The sequence below is a fragment of the Lissotriton helveticus genome, chromosome 10, assembly GCF_964261635.1.
Source record: "Lissotriton helveticus chromosome 10, aLisHel1.1, whole genome shotgun sequence".
Taxonomy (NCBI): domain Eukaryota; kingdom Metazoa; phylum Chordata; class Amphibia; order Caudata; family Salamandridae; genus Lissotriton; species Lissotriton helveticus.
Window position 1 is genome coordinate 171,348,101 of NC_136071.1, and position 26,473 is coordinate 171,374,573.

The 26,473-nt window shown below is 43.9% G+C and overlaps 1 protein-coding gene across 1 annotated transcript in view; it reads right to left on the bottom strand.

Annotated features, from left to right (window-relative positions):
* Positions 1–24,530, bottom strand: part of RADIL (Rap associating with DIL domain) — a 444,288-nt gene extending 419,758 nt beyond the window's left edge. Inside the window, exon 1 of the mRNA XM_078665013.1 lies at positions 24,266–24,530. The gene's annotated coding sequence lies outside the window, so the exon portion shown is untranslated. The remainder of the gene's footprint in view (positions 1–24,265) is intronic.
* Between the last annotated feature and the right edge of the window lie 1,943 nt (positions 24,531–26,473).

Genomic DNA, 26,473 nt, shown 5'->3' on the forward strand with positions numbered 1-26,473 from the left:
CAGTCCCAGCCACAAGGATGGATATTAAAATCACCCATAATGGTGGTCTCGAATAAAGTGTCGTGTACTGATTTATAATCATTTAAAAAACCTGCCAGGGAACCTAAATGTTGGTTCACAAATTCAATCTCACTGGCGTTATAAAAGTTAATTACCAAAATAGTGCATAAATCCGGCCTACCCCACTCAAGGATTAATAGATTATTAGACCCAGACTCCAACATAGAGAAAGAGCCAGTAATTTTTAATGAGGTAAGCATGACCAGTCCACCCTTTGGTCTACCTCCTAACCCCGGGATCGCACTAACTATAAAACTGGAGTACCCATCCAGGAAAAAATACTTTGTTATATCCCATGTTTCTTGTAGGGCTATAATATCGTAATGTTTAACAAAGTCCACCCATATTTCGTCATTCCGTTTAGTTCTAATTCCGGCCACATTCCAGCTCAGAATTTTACAGGTGGAAGGACTACTCAACCCCCTGTTAGGCTCCCCTGGTGTATCGAATATATCAGTTAGTCAATCATTGTCCTCCATATTTGATAAAGGAGAAACATGATTTGACAGAGGCATATCTGTGACCCAACTCGTTATGGCTCTACCAGGGTTGCTAGCGGGGGTTTCTCCTGTATTCTCTGCTTTCTCTGGTACTCTACCCCCTCCTCCTCTTACCAGCCTTTGGGGAACATCGACCCAATGGTTAGATCTGGGGGGCAAGTTATTCCGTTCCAGCAAGGGTGATTGGACATTGGTGCCCGGTGGATAGAAATACCCCAAAGGGAGAGGCCTTATACCGCCACCACCAATATCAGAGGCATCCCAGAACAGCCTATTTGCAATATTTGAGCTATTAAAATTGACCACAACACAATCCCCCGAAATGCACTTTTTCCGCTTCCCGACCCATCCCGCCCGTCTTGCCATAATGACATGGGAGGAGATGTCAGAATTACCACTACTCAATTGGGCACACCACTTTTTAGCCAACCCAATAAGGTCTTGTGTGGATTCAACAGAGTTGCTAGTTAAAGGAGGGACCCCAGTCAGGACAGCCACCAACAGTGCAGCGTCTGGCGGGAGATCTAAAATGAATCCCCTCCCCTGATGGAGCCCCTTACTAGTGCTGAGACTTGCCCTGGGGGGCGTAACAACTCCGTTTTCCACTGATTTAACCTTGGCAATGTTGGCAATTAGGGGCTGAGTGGCTTTTGATTTATTCAAAACCCCTACCTTCCCAGAGTTTGATGCGGGAATGGAGGGTGCATCAACCTGGATAGTGGCACTTGTAACCTCCTGCTTTTTTTGGCCCCATTAGTACAGTGCTCTTCACTTACATGACTACCTGGCCTGCAACAAACTCTGTGCTCTTCTATGAATTTATCAATGTTTGCACATTTAGTAACCAGACTAGCGACACAAGTATTCAAAGAGTCCACAATGTTCTTAGCTAGACCAATAAGAACAGGTTCCAGACGTGACTCAAACATTTCTTCCACAAGGGACGCCAGGCGATCAGTTCCAGTATGGTTTAATGGCTGTGGGACTGCGCCAAGTAATTGTTTATTAGTGAACTTCCGCGGTTTCCGTCGCTTCCCAACCAAGCCTGTGGATACTTCATCAGTTTTAGCTGAGGGAGCTGAAAGAGACCCCCCTACATCACTAGTTTGTTTTTCAGGACCGACTAGACCACTGCTAGGCACTGTCATGTATTCCTATAGGTCCTGAATCGATCCCCCTATTCCTGACCCTATTCTAGTTAAACAAACTAACAAGTTAACTAGCAGTCAGCCCATGAGGCAGAAAATCCCCATGATGCAGATACCGTTATCTGACGCAGTCACACTACGGCACAGGAACGTGTTATCTGATTAGGTCATAACGCTTGCGATCTAATTAGACAAGCGATATTCCTCCAGCCCCTGATAAGGCATACGGAGTTCTCATAACAAATCAAACCTATGACAACCTGGGCAAAACCCTGCGGCCATTGTTTTGATTTCACCGAGAACTTTAGTAAAAGAATGTGCTAACGAGCAAGTCGTATGACATCCTTATTGACGTATCTATGTCCATCCTTACGTCAATCTCGGCACCTTAAAGGTATAAATATTACCGATCTTGCCCTATGCAAACACACGCGTGGTGACGAGACGGAGCAGCCATACTTGCCGAAGCCAAGAGCAGAGCAGACCCCGCTGGCAGCAGCCCCGCCTTCCTGACGCGCTGAGAGACGCGCTGCTTTCTCCTGCCGAGAAATCCAGCCCCGGCGTTTCTGGGTAGCCCTCGCAGGCAGCCTGGAATATCGAGACCAGAGAGAGAGATACCATCCCTCATTCATCCTAACTTCCAGGTACAGAACTGAATAACCCCTCGCAGAGAATTCTTTAGTTATTCACTTGGCAAAAACAAACTTAACTTAAACTGTAACTTTCTATTCCCGCCCACGTATTAGACTTAGGTCAGGTACACGGGGTAGGCGTATCTAGAAACACCAGTTGAGTACGTTTAGTCAAATGTATATGTGTATGTAATATATTTTATTCATTTTAAAACATCATATGGCTTAGAAACCATATCAATGTTTTTACAGTATTACTTTATACTATTGCTTTTAATGTATGCACTTTACTTAACTATAAGTATTGCAATAATATCGATCCATTTCTCTTGTATGAGAAAAGAGACTGATCAATAAATAACACCTTTTTATTGAACACGCCCGTCTCTTCCTTTTCTCTACATTCTGATGAGACTAAAAATGCACGTACTGACTGAGTAAAATAAATTGCCTTTTGTTCACACGACTCTCGAGATTTACTCTTGATTAGGGGAGAGCAAAGTTGTCATGTTCTATGGTTGTCAGAAACTAAATCCCTTCTTGTCTAATCAGGGAAGTTAATTCCTCCTTGAACATTCGAGAAAGTTTCTAGTGAACTCTGAGCTAAGCTGGCAAACCCAAAACTTTAAGTCTAGTATCGACAGTAGTAGACCTAGTTAACGTCTGGCCTAGGCCTTTACTGCTGTAGGTATTATTCCAATGCGCAGAGCCTATTGGGATGATAGGAGCTACACTACATGGTGCCCAACGCGTTTGGAAAGGGCGATAAAACTAACGTAAGACATTTAGAGTAACTCAGTCGTGCTTTCTCACTCAGACCCCTTTTCCCAAATACTCCAAAGACGTCTGGAGTGGGTGAAAGGTTATATCCGCCAGACCTCGCAGGAGGGAACTCCTATGTATGGTTCTTGGTATAGTCAACGATGAAGGATAAACAGTTCCAAAATATTGTGCATCTAATCTTTGTTTCCATAAGAAACCTGATCTGCAAACAAACAAAATAACCTTCAGGACAGTAAAATGTCAGACAATGAAGAAGAAAGAGAGGCAGTTAGATTAGCAGCTGAACTCGCAGCGGCTGATGCTGCAGCACTAGATGCGGACGGGGATATAATACTCATCCCGGTCATCAAAAGGAGATCTATAACCCTAAAACTTATAGAAAATGGACTGACACCTAGAGGTGGCACAGTCATATTCGTAATTGAGGCACACGAATATCGGCAGACAGAGGTATACTATTCATGGATACATTTTCCAGCAGCAAATGCTGTAACAAAGTACTTCCACTATTACAAAATAGAGGAACCTCCTAATGAGTACACTCCTTTCGAGGAGGTGGAAGTACCACTCAAATTCCAAGAGCATTTGCTCTTATTTGATGGCGCCCTAAAACACAATAATCACATCACCAGGCTCGGTCCTTTAGGTAGACCAGGAGCAACGTGGCCGGTCCTAGCCGGATACACACCACATCCAGACATCAATGGGATGTCTGTAGCAGAGCTGTTAACACAGCTAAAACAATTAATAAAAATTCATAGACAATTAGTACAGTATGTGATGCGGACTTCAACAATTCAGCCAGCGATTAAACTTCCACAGCTGACCCCTCACCAGGGGAACACAAATAAAATTACACCACAGAACATCCAGTCTTGCCTAGGTAAAGTACCGGCTAAACGGGAACAAATACCATTCTGGTTGGCACAGAAAATTACCCAAATAGAGGCGGTGTTTCCTGACACCACCCCGCTAGAAAAACACAGGATTCTGACTATCTGTCTTCCAATGGGAATCGCACCACACATTGAGGACTGTGACACTTGGGGTACAGTCTTTGCTTCCATCTACACAAAAACGCACGGTGTTCCATCCATTTCGGTGATACCAGATGTGCTAAAACAAATTCAAGACGAATACGGTCCAGAACCTGCTTTAAATCTGGGTATGAAATTACTAAAAGACTTCAAGCAGGTCTCGGCTATATTATTAGCCAACATAAAAGGTGAAGCAGCAAACGTGGCGATCCGCCAGAGGTTAAAAGAGACAGATATAGCAGACCAACCAGCTGAAATTGCCAGGTAGAGATAGTTTAGGTGGAATTCCAGTAAAACCACAACTGACTGAAAGTCCAGAAAAAATATTTTTTAATAATAATTCACCAAAAAAGAACTGGGATGGAAATAAACAATCCAATCCTAAAGAAAAGAAATTCCAGTCCCGAGGAAGGTCTCCTAGGCGAAGAGAAAAATCTCCGAACCAAAGACACAGGTCACCCCAGAGTGACCCCTCTGGGAAAAGATATAACCTTAGAAATAGGGATAATATAAAAAAACCTGATAGATATCAAGACATTGATACACGTCCCTCTCAATCTTTTCAGAATTCCTCGCAGAAATCGGAAAGAAGAGGACGATCAGAACAGAGAGAAGAGCACGCCAAGTCCAAAGACAAGGAACCTGCTCAGCTAAAAAAGAAATTACAATTTCCAAAAAAGAAGGTAGCCAGTATCAAGGTAGTTAACAATGCCGAGAATACTGAGGACACAACTGAAAAACGGGGAATGGCCTCAGACAATGCTAGACAGCGCAGCAGAAGTGAGCATAGCTCGCAAAGTCCTTATGAATCATCTGGAGACAGTGGACACGAATGAATATCTTCAAGTGGAAACTGCAGACACCAGGGTTAGCAAACCTCACAAGATATACGAAATAACATTACGTATAGAGGGAGATAAGACTAGGAAAATAAGGGGACTATTTTGGGATAACCTCCCCGAGGGCTATGACATCCTTCTAGCTGAAAAAGACTGGCCACCAGAGTTTATCAGGGAGTGCCCTCATGGCGAAGAAATAATTATGCCTGCCTTCTCAAATCAAATTCCAATTCATAAAAAATACACACTTGCTAGAAAGTGGGCAGTGGCTCTAGCTCCTGCTTTATATAAAAATCACGTGGGATGGGATGAGGACTCTCATCCTCACAAAATCCAGTTAAAATCACAACCGACTGCACAAAGGCAGTACCCAATTAAGCAAGAAGCTAAAAAACAGGTAAATGAAATACTAGATCAGCTAGAATACCAGGGGGTGATTGAAACTTGCACCTCACAAATGAACAACCCTTTGTTTCCGGTCTCCAAACCAGACAATTCATATCGTCTAGTTTTGGATTACCGACACCTTAACACATGTTGCAAAACTTTTGCAGTGCAAAACTCACACAGTGCTGCACTAATGAATAACATAGTGCGCAAAAAATACAAAACAACCTTAGACATCTCTAATGGATTCTTTTGTCAAAACATAGCACCAGAGAGCAGATATTTAACTGCATTCTCAGTAAATGGCACTCAAAAACAATTCTGTCGGTTAGCCCAGGGGTACAAGAACAGCCCGGGGGTATTCTCAGCGAGAATAACAGAATTACTACAACTATATGATGATGAAGCATTATCTTATGTCGATGACATTTACTTAACAGATGATGACTTGGAGACTCACTTGAAAAGAGTGAACACCATAATACTTGGGTTCGCAGCAGAGGGTTACAAATTCAACTTTAAAAAATCCAGAATTGCCCATCTGACAGTCCTATTCTTAGGATATGAGTTATCAAGTGAAGGCAAAAGCCTGGCTGACAATTTCCTAGAGAAATGTGCCGTACTCCATGCACCTAGAACACTAAAAAACTTACAGTCGATTCTAGGCTTCCTAAATTTCGGAAGAACATACATTGCAAATTACGCAGAAAGGGTCAAACCCCTTTATGATCTAATAAAACCAGATTTTAAAAGATCCAATTGGACTCAAATACACACAGAAATTTTGAGATCCTTACAAACAGACATGCTAATTAAAACAAAATTAGATACACGTGATAACACACGCAATCTTGTGATTCGAGTCATCCCAGGGAGATGCGGATTCACATACCTGACCTCTAATGAGGGAGAAAAGGTACCAATTGCATTCAAATCACACTTGTACACTAAGGCTGAAATGAAATTTAGCCCAACGGAAAAAATTCTTACGGCAACACAGACAGCTATAGCAAAAGAACGAGCCCTGGCACAAGGTAAACGAATAATAATCGTGACACCAATACCAGCCCTAGAAGCGGTAACAAAGGCAAGCATTCCAAATGCTAAAGCACTCCATCCGAGATGGATACAATGGGCTAATTCTCTTGCTGCAACAGACGTGGCGTACGAATTTGATCCTTACTTAAAAACACAAGAATTTCTCCAATATGAATTTGAATGTCCTCCGCCGACCGAAATTCTGCCTCTAGACCACTACGGCTGTATAATATATACAGACGGATCAGCACAACCCGCAGTGGGGGGTAAGCAAGCTTACAGTGCTGCGTGCGCGATCGTTAAAGGTCGCTGGCACGAAGGAAAATTTAAACCAGCAATCACTAAAACACAATCTTTAGGAGATTGTACAGCTCAGCGAGCTGAACTACTGGCGTTCAAGATGGCGCTTGAAAATACCGATCGAGAATTCCCCACACTCATAGTGTGCGATTCGTATTATTGCGTTCAGTCTTACAATGAATACTTGCAGATCTGGCTTCAGAATGGTTTCAAGGATGTGAAAGGTGGCACAATCAAGCATAAAATGCTCTGGGAACAAGTAGTTCTTTTACAAAAAGAACTACCAAAGACTCACGTGATACATACACTGAGTCATCAACGTGATGGCGTTCACGTTGCAGGGAATTCATTGGCTGATGAGGCCGCGAAGGCAGCTGTGCAAACGGCTTCCGTAGCTGCCATCACCCGGTCAAAAACAAAAATAGACAGCGAAATATTACAAGCTGTCAGCGCTTCAGAAAAGGATTCGATAGAAACACTCCCGAAAGGCTTTCCAGTAAAATACTCATACATAACTGATGCAAACAATGTTCCTTTTGCTCGAATCCCTGGAGTGGGGGATAGGGCAATTCCAAACATGGAACATAGTTTAGGACTAATAATAGCGGCACACGAAGGGCTTGCTTCTATCCATGCTGGCGTCTCAGCCACAGTATCATTATTAAAACAGAGATACTGGTGGCCACAAATGAGAAGACAAACAAGGAATATGTTCTAGAATGTGAGATATGTCAAAAAATGAAAGTATCAACTGTGAGACGTCCAGCTCAGACGCCCCTTCTAATCTCGGATAAACCATTAGCCTGTGTTTACCTAGACCACTGTGGTCCCTTACAAAGGGATGGTAACTATAAATATATCCTGGTCGCAGTGGATTCATGCACGAGATTCATATGGATGTGGCCCCAGCGAACGGCTGACGCCAGAACTGTTATAAAAGATTTGCGAGTCTTTATCGGCACATACGCAATTGGCATGCTACATTCAGACCACGGTCCTGCTTTTAGCTCTCGGGCTTATAAGGAGGCCATGGTCAGCATGGGCGTGCAATTGCGGTACTCTTGTCCATTTCACCCTGAGGGGAACGGAATTGTTGAAAGAAAAAACCGTGATATAAAGCAATCTATAACGGCGAAGGTATTAGGTTCGGGAGCTGGGTGGGTCAAACATCTAATAAGTGTCCAACGTAGTCTCAATAACTTGCCAAGAAATTCTCTGAAGGGATTCAGTGCGTACGAATTATTATTTGGAACTAGGATGATGATCTCTGACATTGATAGTCAGACTTCAGTGGTGAAAGAAAAAAGCTTTGATATCAAAGACCGTTTGGCTATTTTGCAGGACTTAAACAAAACAAGAAAAGACCTGAGCAACATAAAATTGAAACAACAGCCAACAACCACTGAAGAACCACCACCTGTCCCAGCAAGACCTGTCTGGATTCCAAAAGTCGGGGATCTAGTCAGGGAGAAGATTGCGGTAAAGAAGGAATTTGGGCCTTCTTACAGAAAAGCAGTTCCTGTCTTGTCTGTCAACGGGACAAGATCAGTTGTACTACCGCCACTTGCTGGTAAAAAGGATAACCGAGTTGTATCCATCGACCTGGTAAAACCACAACATGTGGCCGATAACAAATAGTAGGCCAAGTGGACTCCCAATAAGTAGCAGAACACCAAAGTTTGCTACCAGTACAGAGGTCCTAACAAAGAGGCTCATCACATTCGAAACGCCTACAGAAGAACAACAAGGACTATGCAACAATGCAATAGAACTCAGACCTCTGAAAACCCAAATAAAAACATTTAGCAGAGACACACCAATCTATAATGAAGTACCAAGTGAAAATGCAAGAAACAGAAATCCTGTAGCAATTGGAACAATTGACAGAACTGCATCCGGCTACTTCATAAACTTCGATGATTCCTCTGAAAGCCTCAGTGAATCAAAGACACAGCCATCATCAAAATCCTTTAAAGATAAAGCTAAGGAACTTTTGAAACAACTGAAAGAAACATATCTGATTTCTCCATGGATTGAATTTTGGGTGGGTTTTGGTGCATTTATCCTCATACTTTGGCTCATCATGGTACTTACTTTGGGACGCTTCATTGAGGGAAAATATGCTAAAATGGACACAGCAAGTCAGAAAATCAACTTGATCCTCAAACCACACACATCTTCACACATCGAGAAAAGAGAACTTTCTTCAGCCAACTTCACAGCCAATCCGATACCTGGTGGGGTAGCCTGGGACAACACTGACTATGAAATTTATGGTCCGGTCGAAATCCTGAAATATCCACACCAAATTAAGATCTCATTGAGTGACTGTACAAAACCAAACTCATTTGCTGATGATTAGGACTTCGAAAGCATTAATAATATGATGTCTGATTTAGTAATGTCTGCTAAATTTACCAAACATGATTATTTGCAGGGTTCTACAAATTATGATAGTATGTATTGCTATAACCACTATGGTAACCATTTTTTACATAGATCTGCACAACCTAGAAATGTTTTAAATTATAATCAATGGGAACATTGTGCAACACCTCCAAAAGGGAGCTCAAGAACCGTTTACGACAAATATTCATATTTTTCAGGTTTTAACACAAGTAATGCTGAAACATTTTATTTTAAATTGTCAAATAAGACAGGGACCAAGACCATGATAACCAACACAAAATTGTTATATTCAGACTCATTCTTTGAAAAAATGAATACTTTTGGTTTTGATTATTGGGACAAAAATGTTGAATTGAAAAGTGTTTGGGGTACAAAAGAATGGCAAGTACAGGGTATAGAAGCTTTGTTTAGAGCCTGCATGATCCCAGAACAAATGATATTTTTAAATGACACTGTTCAACAAACCACCTGTCTTGGCTTAGCCAAAATCAAAGATTTAATTAAACCGTCTATTCCAAAGCCAACAATGTTTAGCAATAGCTCTGATACAGATGAAGAGATAGACGTAAACCATATATTAAACCAAAACAGAACACATCCTGATTGGAAACAATGGTTGATCTGGCCCACAGATACAAATAACTGTCAAGACAGATTCCTGAACAAAACACAGGGGTTCAAAATGACCAGGCCAGACCCTAGATATCCTCAAAGACATCACCCAGGGATAATAACCACCTACAGTGTGGGCAAATTATGCCTTCAATGGCTACAAACTTCCACACTGGCAGAAATTAAGCAACACCTAACTTTACTTACTGATGGTGCTGACTTGCGTGATTTCACTTTGGGACCACGCAAACAGCGTCAAAAGCGTTTCATAGCAGCCTCTGTATATGCAGCATACAATGAGGCCTGGAAGGTTACTCAAATTGAAACAGCAGAGAGAATACGGGAAATTGACCGTATTAATTTGGAAAAATCACTTTCTGTAGTGGACAATGGGTTAATGACTCTGTCCTCCAGAATTTTTTCTTTGGACAGCATTGTGTCGTCAGCAATCGATATATTATCGCAAGACTTACTGTTATTACAACACGGTCAGTCACAATTGCGTTCTATTGTACAGCTTGGCTGGACGTTACAAAATCTGCGTTCAGGCTATGTGCCTTGGCGTTTAATCAACACAACGTCACTATTCCAAATCTTTAACCTTACTGATAGACAAATCGGTATGGCACAAAAGGGTGCTGATTATACAATCTTGAGCATTGAAAAACTAGAAAGATTACCAATGACAATGTCAGAACGACCTGTCAGTGAATGGATAATACATGGAATAATAAATATTCCAATCTCAACCTTCAGGTTTCAATACTGCCAAAAATATATACAGGCTGGCATGTACGAGAAATTGGGAAAAGGGTACCTTAAAACAACATGGAACCTGCCCTATTCACATGCATGTGTCAGTAATAAAGGACAGAAAGTGTTTCTTAGTGGCAACAATTGTGCGATGTCACTAAGTGGCACACTTCTGTGTAACGGAATTAGTTTGCATGGAGCCTGTGAAGGGAATTCATACAACCTTTCATGTCACCAGCAAGGCGCACCTGCAACAGAAATAGAACCATTCTTTCAAAGACTCTATAATGGGAGTTACATTCTTATTGTAGACCGCAGATGTTGTAGTCTTATGCCCGGGACTCCTTATCTAGTAACTACGACTGTGAAGGTCAAGTGCTGTGGACGCTCATTGTTCCCCAGCTCCTTCCCAGACAGGGATGCAAGGGCATGGCCCGATTTGAAAATTACTTCTATTCGAATAGATACTTTAAGCAGAATGAAAACAGTCCTTCTTCAGACGCCTACCAGGCTCTCGTCATCAAAAGAAACGTATGATCTACAAGTCGCAAGGACGACTGCAGAGATACATACATTATTATCAACTAATTCCCCCGTACATTTCGCGGAAATCCTGAATGAAATCTTAAATATTTCTGATACCAATGGGGTCTCAAAGGTATTTAAGACCGTATTTTCGATGGCATTAACACCATTCAAAGCCATACTGGGTATTTTTCCAGATTTCGTCCATTCGATTTTTGGCGGACTTCCCCTGATCCTGGGACTAATTGCAGGAATCCTATTCTTAGTCCTTATTTTTCGTTATGGCAACCCATGTCACAGACAAAACTCTTGCGACAAGGGAAGAAACAATCCTAGCCATTGGATACCGGGACCGGATATCAAAAATCCTGGGACTCTCCCGGCTTAGAGACCTGAACATGACTTGGTTTCTATCATTTCGACCAATGTGGCAAAGATGTGTTTTACCTGTATTGAGGTGTCTGCTATGCGGAGAAGAATGCGTGTTAGACACCTGTCTGACGCTACAATCGGATGCGCCAATGGATGCAGAAACATTGTTGAGCCCGATCAAGGTTCATGCTTTGTGCTGCCCTCAAAGGCTACCAATCCTGATGACGGCATTCGTGGAAGCTTCACCACTACGATTGATGGGTAGTGAAGTTCAAGATGAAAGCAGCATCGATCAGGTACGACCTTCTGTCAGTAATTCAAATCAGAATGTCAATGGAGACAATCATGCGCATGAATGCATGATTACACCTATTTCCGAGTTAGTGGAACTTTCCCAGGAAGCTGTTGACAGTTTTTTCGAAAGCCTAAATGATATGATGTTCTCACCCGAACAGAAATAGAGACTTTTGAGCAAGCACGCACACGGCGTTCCCTGAATTCGGCCTTCAACTTTAAAAATAAAGTCACATGAACACTTTCGCTCCAGTTCACGGACAGCAGTTTTTCCAGCAGCCCCCAAATATTTTTGCATATTTTTCGGGACACTATCTTCTGCTTAAAGTAAGAACTATTCTTAGAGAACTAAGGTTTCTAAATTTTAGATAGCTTATAGACATTAGCTGCCCGCTGGTATGTTCATAAATATTTTATTCTGTGATGGAATGGTCTCGAAACTTTTTTCTGTATTTAAGAAACCATTTCATGTGTAATTCTCATATACCAAATAAGCAATAATGTATACAAATGCGTGATTACTTTGGCATTATTCTACAGCTTGAGTGCATACAATATATATGTCTGCAATTTTTCAGTATATTTGAAGAATTTCAAAATGCATTTATGTATTTTGGGGTGGTAAGGTATACACACTACTCTATAGTATGTTGTACTATGTTATACTATGCCTAGATTAGTAAATATGACCATAGTTAGCGTGGAGTGGGTGTCATGTATTCCTATAGGTCCTGAATCGATCCCCCTATTCCTGACCCTATTCTAGTTAAACAAACTAACAAGTTAACTAGCAGTCAGCCCATGAGGCAGAAAATCCCCATGATGCAGATACCGTTATCTGACGCAGTCACACTACGGCACAGGAACGTGTTATCTGATTAGGTCATAACGCTTGCGATCTAATTAGACAAGCGATATTCCTCCAGCCCCTGATAAGGCATACGGAGTTCTCATAACAAATCATACCTATGACAACCTGGGCAAAACCCTGCGGCCATTGTTTTGATTTCACCGAGAACTTTAGTAAAAGAATGTGCTAACGAGCAAGTCGTATGACATCCTTATTGACGTATCTATGTCCATCCTTACGTCAATCTCGGCACCTTAAAGGTATAAATATTACCGATCTTGCCCTATGCAAACACACGCGTGGTGACGAGACGGAGCAGCCATACTTGCCGAAGCCAAGAGCAGAGCAGACCCCGCTGGCAGCAGCCCCGCCTTCCTGACGCGCTGAGAGACGCGCTGCTTTCTCCTGCCGAGAAATCCAGCCCCGGCGTTTCTGGGTAGCCCTCGCAGGCAGCCTGGAATATCGAGACCAGAGAGAGAGATACCATCCCTCATTCATCCTAACTTCCAGGTACAGAACTGAATAACCCCTCACAGAGAATTCTTTAGTTATTCACTTGGCAAAAACAAACTTAACTTAAACTGTAACTTTCTATTCCCGCCCACGTATTAGACTTAGGTCAGGTACACGGGGTAGGCGTATCTAGAAACACCAGTTGAGTACGTTTAGTCAAATGTATATGTGTATGTAATATATTTTATTCATTTTAAAACATCATATGGCTTAGAAACCATATCAATGTTTTTACAGTATTACTTTATACTATTGCTTTTAATGTATGCACTTTACTTAACTATAAGTATTGCAATAATATCGATCCATTTCTCTTGTATGAGAAAAGAGACTGATCAATAAATAACACCTTTTTATTGAACACGCCCGTCTCTTCCTTTTCTCTACATTCTGATGAGACTAAGAATGCACGTACTGACTGAGTAAAATAAATTGCCTTTTGTTCACACAACTCTCGAGATTTACTCTTGATTAGGGGAGAGCAAAGTTGTCATGTTCTATGGTTGTCAGAAACTAAATCCCTTCTTGTCTAATCAGGGAAGTTAATTCCTCCTTGAACATTCGAGAAAGTGTCTAGTGAACTCTGAGCTAAGCTGGCAAACCCAAAACTTTAAGTCTAGTATCGACAGTAGTAGACCTAGTTAACGTCTGGCCTAGGCCTTTACTGCTGTAGGTATTATTCCAATGCGCAGAGCCTATTGGGATGATAGGAGCTACACTACAGCACAAGTGGTGGGTTTTTAATCAACACAACAGGGTCCAGAGGAATAATAGGTCTTGGAGCTGGTTCAGGCAAGCTTACGGGGGCGTCACCTATGGGGGCAGGCGTTACCAATCCTAGTTCTTTTTCTGCATTAGCAATTTCGACGCTCAACACCCCCACCGCTGAGGTCAGATAGGAAATAATAGTCTCTGATTTCCTAGGAACTTTAGCCTTTTTTTCCCTCCACCTCTCCATGATTATCTTGTTTTCGCTTACCCATTTCGACAGCCAAGGGTGGTGGCCCGTCCCGGCCTCTCTGGCCACAGATGGCTCGCCCTTTGCCCAGGCTTAGCCCGGCGCCACCCGTGCGCGTCCCGCGGGGCGGGAGGCGTACCGCTGATTATTAGCACCTCCGGGCGTAGCCTGTGACGTACCAGGTGCGCCGCTCGGCCCTGGGGCACCTGGGAGATGGAGTCCCTCACTGCGAGGGGGAGAGCTGTGCTGTCCCTGCCGTTGCCCTCACGGCGCTCTCATGGAAGGTTGGCGGTCTGTGGAGCCGCTGTGCACTGCCGTTGCCCTCACGGCGTGTGTGCCTCCAAAGAATGTAACCCGGTTGTAATGGAAGCGCATTGTGTTAACAGCGTTGTAAATGCTGGTTCCCTCTGAATCATCTCAAAAGAAGGGAATGCGTAACCTTTCAGATCTTTCCACTTTAGATGAAAAGCATCCACCGCTAGAGCTTCCTGATCTGGTCCTCAATAGAACTAAGAGCCTTATTTAGATCTTGTCGGACGGGTTACTCCGTCACAACGGTGACAGATATCCTGTTCACCGAAATAGGAATCCCATTATTTCCTATGGGATCTATATTCAGGCGGACAGGATATCCATCACCGTTATGACAGAGTAACCCGTCCGCCAAGACCGGAATCAGGCCCTAAGTCTGGAGTGGTGCTGTCAATCTTGATGCAAACAAATCCACTTCCATATAAACATGTAAGCAAAGCAAAATAAGGACAAGCATTTGCAATGCAATAGACCTTGCATTACCAATAGTTTGAGGTATTGGCGTTACAAATAATAATGTTTGTGAGTGAGCCAGGAACCAGCATTGTATGTCTCAGTGCAGTACCGCAAGGTGTCCTCATAGGAGGTTACAAGAAGAGACAAGGTAGGACTACTAAGCCTAATGATCAATGAAATTTAGAAGGACAGGGACAGGAGCCAATTGAAAAGATGTGCGGAAAGTAGGCTGAGCTTTATGCCCATTTCCTGAATACAGCATGTCTAGGCGCGATCTAAAAAAGGAGGCACTTAGCTGCAATGGAGCAGCAATGAAAAGAGGAAGCGAGAGCAGATTTGGAGAACGACATACATAAAGTAATGTTCATGTGTTAATATTTTAGTGTCTGCTCTGTTAAGTTTTAAATGGCTGCAGCACTAAAAGATATTATGGATAATGATAGCCTCTGGGCTTGCCATAAAATCAAGTTACACGGCCTCTTCCGGGCTGAACTACACACAGTTGTTCATAAGTACACATTCAGCAATACCTATTTTTCTCTTACCTACAATTCACACTAACAATACCTTGCATGAACTCATAAGACACAATATTAAACTCATCTAACTTCTATTAATGTAATATACCACAAAGAAACTGGTGTGAATGCTTGGAATAATGTTCTTGATAGCACAAGACTAACTTCAATAACAAATAAAAAAACAATACTAACAACCAACACTGGGTTAACTACTGACCTTGGGTTCCAGAGTAGCATGGTAACCACTATAAATCGCTTTGATGCCTCGTTGGGGGTAGTAAGCACTATATAAATGCAATTACAATCTAATACATTTATCCTTTGCATAGGTTGGTTGTTTCTGCTCAAGGTGTTAGAATTCCATCTGTTTCAGGAGATAGTGCTAACTATTCTCTTTCCAAACTTGTATTCTCGTGCCAAAAGGACCAACAACACCTGATGTCTGCAGCTGTATTCTGTATCAGAACAGGACTAATTTAATAATGCCTTGGGCAGTGTGTCACTATGCTGGCTCCTTTCTTTGAAAACAAGCCTCAAAGATTCAGAGCATGCATCTTTCACATTTCTGAGTATTAAAAGGTTGCTGAAATCCCTAAGACAGAGGGCATACATTTATGTGCATGTGATGAACGCCAGATTAGGGTAAATCGCATGTAAGTGTCCACACACACACCTGTGCAAGGCTATCACGTAGGCTATTTCACAAGTATTCTATAGGCGCTACGTTAAGGAAATTAGCTATTTCCAAAAAAGTTCTCCTTAAAGACATATTAGTAAATTGTAGAATAATCAGGTTGCATGCTCCCTTTCGCAATTCTCAGGCTATTTATTGTTCTTTGTATTCTGGAGGACTGGGAATGCCATACAAAATATTAACCAGCGTGACCCTTTTAATACCTACAGTACCATACAGTATCCCTTCCTCCAGGTGAGCATGCCAAGGTTCCACCCTCTCCATCTGTAGCCCAAGAAAAGGATCACGCAGACACACACAGAGCAAAGCCAGCAGTGAACAGGTAGCTGGATCCCTAATAGGTTTACCTTTTTCTGTAAAGTGATACTCTCTCTTCTCACCTGCGTTTTGGGACATCAAACAAATGTGGAGGCAGGAAAGGCAACAGGCAGGGTCGGACTGCCCTGTAGGGCAATCAGGCAGCGCCCCAAGGGCTAATTTGAGTGTGGACCGTTTTTGGGAAGTTTGTGGGCCGGTTGTATGGTCTGGTGGGCCGGTGTTTACTGTACATTACCCTGGTATGACCATAAAACTTGCCTGTAAGGAGCACAAATGCATGCAGTCTCCCATACCATGCAAAACACATACACAACATGGCTTTACAAGTTCAAAACTGTCCCATTTGTAAATGTGGGCCGTTGTTTTTAACTATCTGATTTACAAATACGGGTCACTTTGGTGCCAGGGCCTTTTTTTGTCCTAGTCCCACTCCGGCAATAGGACACCTGCACAGTAATTGCTATGGTAAATGTCCTACCTGCACTTTTCTAACTGGACCTTATCAAAGCTCTCTCAGATTGCAGACAGCACAAGTCTATAAAACTTTAGAAGACATGTAACCTTTAACAGTGGGGAACAGCAATAGTCTTTCTCTGTTCCACACTAGAAATGTACCTTCGATAATAATACAGGTGGGATTTCATTTGTAACAAATAATTATATCTATTGATGTTTTCTGAGTGATTCCGGTTCTCCTTTCTTTTTTACTGCGGCACAACTAAAGGTTCACGTGTGATAAGGTAAAGATGTCCTCCATGGCGAACGAGATGCAACCACTTTCAAAAGTACACTGATAGCAAACGAACTTTGACCTTTCTTGGCTCACAGTCTGCTGGATATCAGTGGTTCTTTATGTCAACATAAAATAAGAGTGTGTGCCTGAGACTATTGGTTGATGGGAAATGGAAATATAAAAGTGCTGTGGCAGAAAATAACAGCTGGACCATCCAATTTGCTGATGTCCTCAACTACTTTACTCAAGGCCTACAACGCCCTCCACAACCAAGGACCAGCCTACATCAGCCACCGCCTGAACTTCCACCAAGCCTCCAGAGACCTTTGCTCCTCCTCCCTCGCCCTCGCACAGACACCATGCATCCGTCTAAGCTACAGTGGAGGCGGTTCATTCTCCCATCTCACCGCCAAGCCTGGCACAACCTCCACCTCTTGACATCACCCTCCCTGGCGAATTTCAGGAAGAAACTCAAGACCTGGCTTTTTGGCTGAGCCCTACAACTCAGCGCCTGGATACCCTTGCCGTGAAGAGCTTCTCTTTACAAATACGCATTGATTGATTAATTGATATGCTTGACACCACAGAATCCTGAAATAAAGTCCACTTGAGTTAAAGTAGAACAAACAGTAAAAAAATTATTCAGAACAGATATCCACAAAGTCAAGTGGTCGTCAGGACATTTCTGCCCTCAGATCACATTGTTTTTTGAGGCATGGAAAAGCTGGGTAAAAGGTGAAGCAGATGGTGCTGAATATTAGCAGGTGTGCATGGGTAAACAGATAGATAAGTGCAAGGAAGCAAGAACTGTGCAGAAGATGAAGATGACTTTAATAGGGAACAGGTCAAAATCATGATTTGGGAATACTTAGGAAGGGTCCTAGTTTGCAATGAGAGTCATGGTGAGTCAGGGGGGTCGATTAAAGTTAAAGATAGCTAGAGTTGGTGATACCAACTCAGAAGGAAGAGTAAGTGATACTGGACAGATTGTGGGGTGGGATGTGTATCAAGAGATCAAGGGATAAGCCACGGAGTGGTGGTTACAGTGCCTAATTTGAGCCAGTGTTTTCAGTGCTCAGTACTGGCACTTAATTGCCAACACCTGCTCGAATGACGGCTGGCCACATGAAATCGCTCTTTGTGTAATTTAGATATGAGCACAACAGTTGTTTATTAAGTCAATGTACATTAAAGGCCATTCTTATAGCGTTTGGGCCTGGAATAGTCTACATTTTCATGCTCGTAGGAGTTTGGTTTTTAGTAGTTGTGTTGGTACTGTCACTGGCAGTGGAAATGGGTGGTGCAAGCTGCAGTGGCCTCCTGACGAAGGCACTGGCACTTTTTTTTTTTTTTTTTTTACAAATTAAGCACTAGATGGTTAGAACCTGAGGCTTGGGGTGGGAGTAAATCAATGGTTGTCAGTGTCAGACAAGAGTGAAGAGTCGGAGATGCAGTGAGAGTCAAGAAATCAGGGTGAGGGTAAGAGATGGGGTGAGAGTAAAGAAGGTGCAAAGAATGCCTGGGTGACAGTCGTAAGGAGTGGCTGGGCTATAAGGTTTCAAACGAGAATCAGTGATGGCGGCTAGAGTCAGGCAGTGACAATAAGACACAGTGGACGTGGTGGGACTCCTCAGGTGGTAGTGGAAGTCTGGAGTGGGTCATGCTGGGTATGAGAGTCAGGCAGGTGCGATGACATTCAGGAGAGGTATGCAGTGGTGGGGGAGTCATGAACAAGTGTTACAGGTAGCACCGAAATTCAGTGAGCTATGTAAAGGGGCTGGTGTGGCTCTCAGAGTCAGTGGATATGGGAGAGATTAGGGCTTCTGGAGAGGTGGTGTTAGGGAATTAAGAGTTAATCGATGACAGTGTAGTTTAAGGGATGACCGTGAAGGCATGGCATAGTTAGGGTTAGCGGGAAGCAGTGGCTTTCGTAGGGTTGCTGTAAAAGGGAAGGTTTTGCAGTAAAACTTAGGTGTGAGTGAAAAAGACTGGGCGTGTCCATGAGATTCACAGTGTGGTGGTGAGTGCTATGGGGACTAAAACACACAAAAGAGGACAGAGGACCAAGCAAGCAACCAATCAGGCACCAATCCAATACAATCACCAAATCAGAATATTCAAATGCAAAATTAAATTCTTGTGTGCCGAATCTCCAAAAGTGCCCCCTGTCCAAGAGCACTCCCCTGTTCCCAGTGGTAACCCAATCCAAACAAAAGTTGGAGAAGCACCACTTAGCAACAATATTCAATAAAGTCCTTTGAATAATAGTTCTCTAAGGATCCATACAGTCGTTGTACACTGGTTAAGTTATTTTCTTTTTTTTTTTATTTAGTAATTTTTAAAAGACAAACAGCCAACGCGTTTCGTCCTTGAAAAACAGGACTTCTTCAGGGCGATGTTGAAACTAAGTCGCAAATTGTGACGCGATAACCTTGACCAAAAGATGTGTTGTAACTAGGACGGTATTCAGACCCTTGTGTTCCATTAAGCAATTTATTTAACTCTTCTATCTGAGCCGGTATGTAATCCAATCAAAGCAACAAATATAAGGACACTAGATGGTCGTTCGTTTCCTTAAGATCCTACGGTAATTTTTTACAGCCCAAAGTGCAGATTATGTGGTATGATAGCCGCAGAAAACAATATCACCATGTAATTATTATTCCCTAAGCCATTTCAAGAATGTAGCCAATGGCTTTTCTATCTGGTAATCCTGTGCCACATCGTAAGTGGCATTCTCCTGCTATGGGGACTGTAAGACTGAGGGAGTGGAGTGTCAGGGGTGACTCACTGAGTGAGGGGGCAGAGATATTCAGTTTGTCAGTACGGGTCACCAGGTGGTACTGTGAATTGTGTGGTGGCAGTGAGACTCACAGCATCACAGTAAGAACTCCTGGAAGGCAGCAAGAATCTGTGAGTGGCAATGAAAGTCTAGGGCAGAGGTCTTGAAACCAGGGGGTGGGGGCGGGATCACTTAAGGCCCCCCGCCTTAAGTGATCTCAGGGGGCGCCAGGCTCGGGCAAGAGAAGCATGATGCTTTGTTTTAAGTGATAAAAACATGAACAGCAGTAAGGCACTTTGTAATGGGCCATCACTAACATATTTTGTCATTTATATTCTGACTGGGATCATTGTGGGACCCAGGGTGAGCATGGCACGAGCCAGTCTCCCCCTGGGTGTTTTCGCACAATGGAGCGGGCCACGTATTGCGATAGGTGCAGGTAGGTGATGTGGGCTGGACTTAATAGGAGGTTATATATAGCTATTTTTGGGCAGGAAGGCACTCGCGGTGACAGTGCCTAGGTTTGTCAGAGTAATTTAGGTGACCCACCAGCCCTCTTTTTGTCGTTGGTTTTTTGCATGAAACATTTGTATAAGCAAGTCATAAAAAGCAAAGTAATTTGCCACTATAAGTCAGGCATATTTTTCTGTTTTTATTTAGGTGGTTTTTGGGGGGGGTGGACAGTCTGGAGCGGGCTTACCCATCCCTGGGCGGGGGGGGTGGTGGAGGACCGAACACAGGGGAGGTGAAGAGAAATGATGGGGCCTTGCACAACACTAGTGTAGTTCGTTTGAGGGTGACCGTCAGATTGGGACATGCTGTGGAGTTTAACCCCTTCAGTGCGGCGGCTATTCCGCCGCAGTGCTAAGGGGGTGGGGCGGAAGAGCGGCGGGCGCATGCTGGTGACGGAACCGCTCCGTCACCAGCGTTGGTTGCGCTGTGCTTATGACGGAGCGGTTACGTCATGGCCCGCCCCGCTCAATAGAACACTCAGCGCAGGCGCGGAATCTGCGCCGCGCGGGCCATGACGGAACCGCTCCGTCATCAGCACAGCGCGACCGCGGCTGATGATGGAGCGGTTCCGTCATCAGCAGGGGAGGGGTTAAGGGTGGGGGAACGGTTAGATATTTTCATGTATTAGTGAGGTTGAGTTGTTTACAATGTTTGTATACCTGACATCTATGATATACACCTGTCTTAATATAGTGGACTTTTTTGCTAATTAAGAAGTAGCGGGCTGTGAATTATTGTGCAATGAGTACAAGGGGCAGCAGAATTTAACTGCAATGTTTAAATATGTTTAGACATATTTAAACATTGCCAATTTATTGTGGGATGTGTACAAGGGGCAGCAGAACTTAACTACAATGTTTAAATTGGTTTAGACATATTTAAACATTGCCATTGTAGCATAATAATTGTGATAAAATTGTGGGGTTACCCGATTTTTTGTTTTTTCGGGGTGAGGGGCGCAGCATTAAAAGTTTGCAGACCACTGGTCTAGGGTGACAGTAAGGGCTCTGAGTGACGGCAGAAATCGAGGTATACTTTAATAGTCAGCTTTGGGGCAATAACAAAGATGGAGGGTAGTCAGCATGTTTATTGTATTACTCTCCTTGCAACCATTCGTCATGTAATTATGCGTTTATTCTTGTTTTTATTCGTACCCGATGTCGATATTGCATTTATTACCTTCCTTCCATCTTTTTTGTAAAGCGCTCTGATATCCTTCGGGATCTTGTTTGTGCTTTATAAAACTTTATAAAGCAATAAAAATGGCAGTGAGAGTGAATTATGGGGTAGATGTTAGGATCTGCAGTGCAAGTAAAAGTCCGGGGCTGGTATTGGAGGTTTTGTAGTGGTGGCTATGGTGATGGTTGGCAGTGAGAGTAAAGGGAGTAAACGTGAGAGTCAGGTGTGGTGTTTAAGTCTGTGGTGGCTGAGACCCACACTGAGTGCCAAAGTGTGGTGCAAGAGTTGAGCTGGTAGTGAAAGTTAAGGAGCCGTAGGTTAAGGTTATGTGGTGGCGGCGAGTCTAGGGGCAGGGCTTTAAGTGGGCCGGGTCTCCCCGGTCCTGAGCACCAGGAGATTTTTAAAGGGGGCCTCGAAATGGGTCTCTACTGGGCTCCGTTTTGTGCCCTGGCACAGGCGGTCCGGTTTTATCCTGGACTGCAGTGACAGCAGGCACATCGATGTGGCATGCTCACACTGCTCACTTCTCACTTGTGGAGAAGTTACGGCATGATGTCATGCCAGGTGAGCGTTGTAGGGGAAGGGAACACCCTTAAAGAGTCATTTTCTCTCTGGATTTCCCTTCTCTTTTTGAAACTTAGCAGCAGCAACATTGTCGTGGTGTCAGCAGGGCTTTAGGTGGAAGCTTTTTCAATATTATATACAAGCCATAGTTGCTGCTTATTTATCTTATGCAACTAACTACCATTGACAAAGCCAAAAGTCGTGACTTGTTGTAGGTATGATGTTACTGGTAATATCATCATCTGAATGCAATGACAGAAACAACAAAATACAAGTCAGGGCACACTATGCTAAAGCACAGATGTTTAGCCACGCCCTTCATTACACTGGCCACGCCCCTTTGCGAGACCCCCCCCCCCCCCCGCTCCCGGTTTTTTCATTCCACTTAAAGCGCTGTCTAGGGGTGCAGTGAGTCACGGGGCGGAAGAAACCGGCTAGAGGTGCCTACGACAGGGGTTAAAGTGGGAGTCAAAAGATAGCGCTTAGAGTCAGAGGGGTAAGTACACGCTCAGACCTAGCCATGCAGTTTACTTAGTTGGTGTCAGTGAAAGTCAAAGGCTGTCAGTGCCGGCCGGGGTTCAGTCAGCGGGTGGTGTGAGGAGTGAGACCCCCGTGCCCAGCAGCAGCACCGCGCAGCCCTGCAGGCCGCTCTGCCGCGGTCTGAGCAGGAAGCCCCGTGCTGTCAGCAGCACACTCCTGTCTCCCATGGCAACCAGACAAGCCGTGGCGCTCAGGGCTCGCGCTCTCCTGCACCACCGATCCCAGCCACGCGATAACACTGACCCCTCGTGAGCACCAGCCCCTGTCTGACGCCCTCCCCATCACGGAGGCGACCCCATCAATCTCAGGGGGGGGGGGGGGGGGGGGGGACACATTTAGCCATTTACTCCATTCCGTTCCTGCAGACAGCAAAGGGGCGCATGCAACCCATCCATCATAATTAGGAGAGGCGGGGCTCGTGGGCTGAGGCCCGTCTCACAAAATGTTCTCTCAAAACGTCCGTCCTCTCGACCCACCCCACCCCCTCCATGCAGCTATTTCTGGAAGGCGCACACGTCCCTTTATTAACAAAATCAAGCAACGGGTAGTTCTTCCTGCAACCAACACTCCATCCTGCCAACCAACTCTCCCCGTTCAAAATAGGGCCCGCCCTTCACCCTTTCCTCAAGTGCTGACTCCTAACGAATTATATGTATTTATTATTATGAAGAGAATGGAAAATGAGACTGCATGACGCCTTTGTCTCTCTCCAAAATGTACCCCATGCAATGCTAAAAATACCATTTACGGTTGGAATGTCAATTGTCATCCAGACACCAATGGCCAGTTTGTCAACATGTTTTGAGCAAATGACTGATGGTACAAATATGAGAGTTTAACTTGGACAGCACATTTACTAAGCCGATCACTGTTTGTAGTACCTTCCCCCCGTAATTTTTTTCCTCAGCATTTTCAACATTTTATTTGCAATGTATCTCTTGCCTCTTACACAGATTCCTGTCAACAAATACAGTATTTTGCGTGGTGTTCGCTGTCCTCAAAGTCATTTTAAGTATTTCTCTAACAATATCTGGAATGTTGATTTGAAAAGAACCCCCTATACTTCTCTGGATAAACGTCAGCATACTTTTTCAAGACCTATGTACACTTTTACAGTATTCCATAAACTTAAAAAAACTTCAACTCTCTAAATAATTATGTTTACATTCTTCTAAACAATCTCGTCATCTTTCAAAGACACCTTGGCACCTTTCAGAAGAAAACCGAACACCATTCGAAACAATTCCCAAAAATACAAGTATTTCAAAAGTGATTTTTTTCCCCAATGAATTTGACATGCTTTTTCAAAGACTTGTGTATGTGCACTTTCCTCGGATACACACTTTCCTTTTTCACAAGGAACTAAAAATCCTGTGTCGATCTTTGCAAAACATGTATGGATGCTATTTTTGTGGTGAACTGTAATTGTAATTTGTTTTTATGAAGCGCCTATTATCCCTGACGAGGCGCTGAAGCGCTCTTGTACAATTTCACACATTTGCTTATTGGAGCTTTGCACTTAGTTCTCATAGACATTTTGTCTACAAACAGGAAAACAATTCTGCAGTTCTGTTGCTGTAAAATTTGAAATGACTGTAAAATAAGATGCCCAAAATAATCTCTTATTAATTGCGGATACATACCGGTTACCTGGAGAGCGTGCACAAGTGGGAGTTGCCTGGGACCCAGGAGGTCTCATCTGCTACTGATGCCCATTCTCCAGCGAGCAAGGGGCACCGGCTCCAATGCTCCCGCAAGCAGCCTCCCCGCTCCACAGTGCCGGCTGTCCAGCCCCGCTCCTCCGCCGGCCACAGGAGCCAGCCGCACTCACACTCCGCCTCTCCCGCTGCGACTCTTATCCTGGAGCTGGAAGAGGAGGCAGAGCGGAGCCATGGAGAACCGAGCGACAGCGGGGAAAGCCGAGCGCAGCCGGAAACCCGAGCCCAGTCCCTTCTCATTAGAGAGCCTCAGAGAAGGATGAACCAGCGTGCCTTGAGGAGCTCTGCGCCTCTCTGGCGCCACCTAACGGCACAAGAGCAGGCCTAAACTTCACAGCGGCGGAATTATGATGATTGATTTTGCACATGACAGCGGCTGACTTTATTGAACAAAACCTCTAGGCAATATAAGAAGTACGTGGACCTTTTTTGAACAAGTTGTAGTATCTCTAAATTACATGTTATCGTGATATCTATTATTCAAGGATTAGTTAGTCTATGTTAGGATTTAAAGGCTTCAGATTATGCAGCCTCCTCTTCACAGCAGCCAGATATCACATATATCAAAAAATTAAAATTTATGGCAAAATCTGCAATACTTATGAATACAAAGAAACTACACATTCCAAGAGCACAGTAGTACGACTACGACCAATCAACATTAAGTAGTTCATACACGTCGTCATGTCCGAAAGAAACCCTCCTCTTCTTTGCTGCTCTGCAGCCACGTTAAGTGCATTCTTACTTCTTCCATTATTAATAAGTTGCATATTTTAAATGTTTCATGATTGGATGTAACCTACATAGCTGCCATGTTTTTGTTTTGCCTATGTATGGCATTTCCATTCTTTTTTGTGTACTTACGTGTTTTTTATACCTCTAGTATAACACTTTGAGTAATATTTTAGGTTTAAATCTGTTTTGTTGAGAATAAACGATGCATAGCAATCTCCTCACCTACATCTGATGGCCAGTGAGGTGCACCAACGGGAGCGGTGGGTTAACCAGGGAGAAGGGATAATCAGTAGGGCAGGGCAGCCTAGCATGAGAGGAGGGAAGGTAAACAAGGATGTCAAGGGAGGAAGGGTAGGGATACTCCCTCCCCGCACACCTACGACTGACCCAGGACCATCTCACCTTCAGGAGACACCTCAAGACGTGGTTATTCGAGCAGTAGCTTCACCCCCCCCCTCCCTTCAGCGCCTTGATACACTCACGGGTGAGTAGCACGCTTTACAAATGTATTGATTGATTGATTGATTGATTGATGCACCAACAACTCCCGTTGTTAGGAAATGCATGTTGTTCAGGCTTGGGACAGAGAAGCCAGGTTAAGTCACTAATTCCACACCTCAGTCAGCACCGTTGTGTTAGGCGAAGTACCTGCAGGTAGGCTGGACAAGATAGTTCCCTTAATTTGTGAGTTAGAAACTCTATACTAGGCCCCCAAGTATTATCAAATTGCGGCAATTTGCAGTCCACTAATCACCGTCATCTTCTCCACGCCAAGGAGCTCCCAAGGTTTATGCTGCCAATCCAGCCACGTCGGCGTCCCATCTGTGCCCCACATGGACAGTATGACTTCTTTGGCTACACAGAGGGCAAGAGTGATAGCCCTCCCTTCGCCAATCGTAGAGGGTATGTTAGTGCGTTGGGTAGGCCCAAGAAGATGTAGCTGGGAAGCCCGGGTAGGTCCGTTTCGTACATCTCATTAATTTTCTCCAGGGGCATCCATTCAGAATTGTTATACCTTGGAGCAATGCCAGAGGATGGATGTCCATGTACCTAGCTGTCCGCATTGCCTCCAGCAGCTATCATCTCCACCCTGCTTCAAATTTAGCTGTTCTATCCGGGGTGTAATGCCAATAATGTGCAATTTTAACAAAAGTCTCCTTACCGGAGATGCTACAGGCAGACGATGGGCTTGATGCAAGATGTTAGACCATTCCTTAGGGGTAAAGGGGCATTCACATTCTAGTTCCCATTGCCGCTGTGCTGGAGACTTGGTAGTGGCCATCTGGGTGTTATGGAAGGCATAGATGTCGGAGAGGAGGCTTTTGTCCATACAACAGGTGAGGAGCCATTTCTCAAGATGTGAGGGGCTGACTGGAGTGCGGGTATATGTGTGGCTGA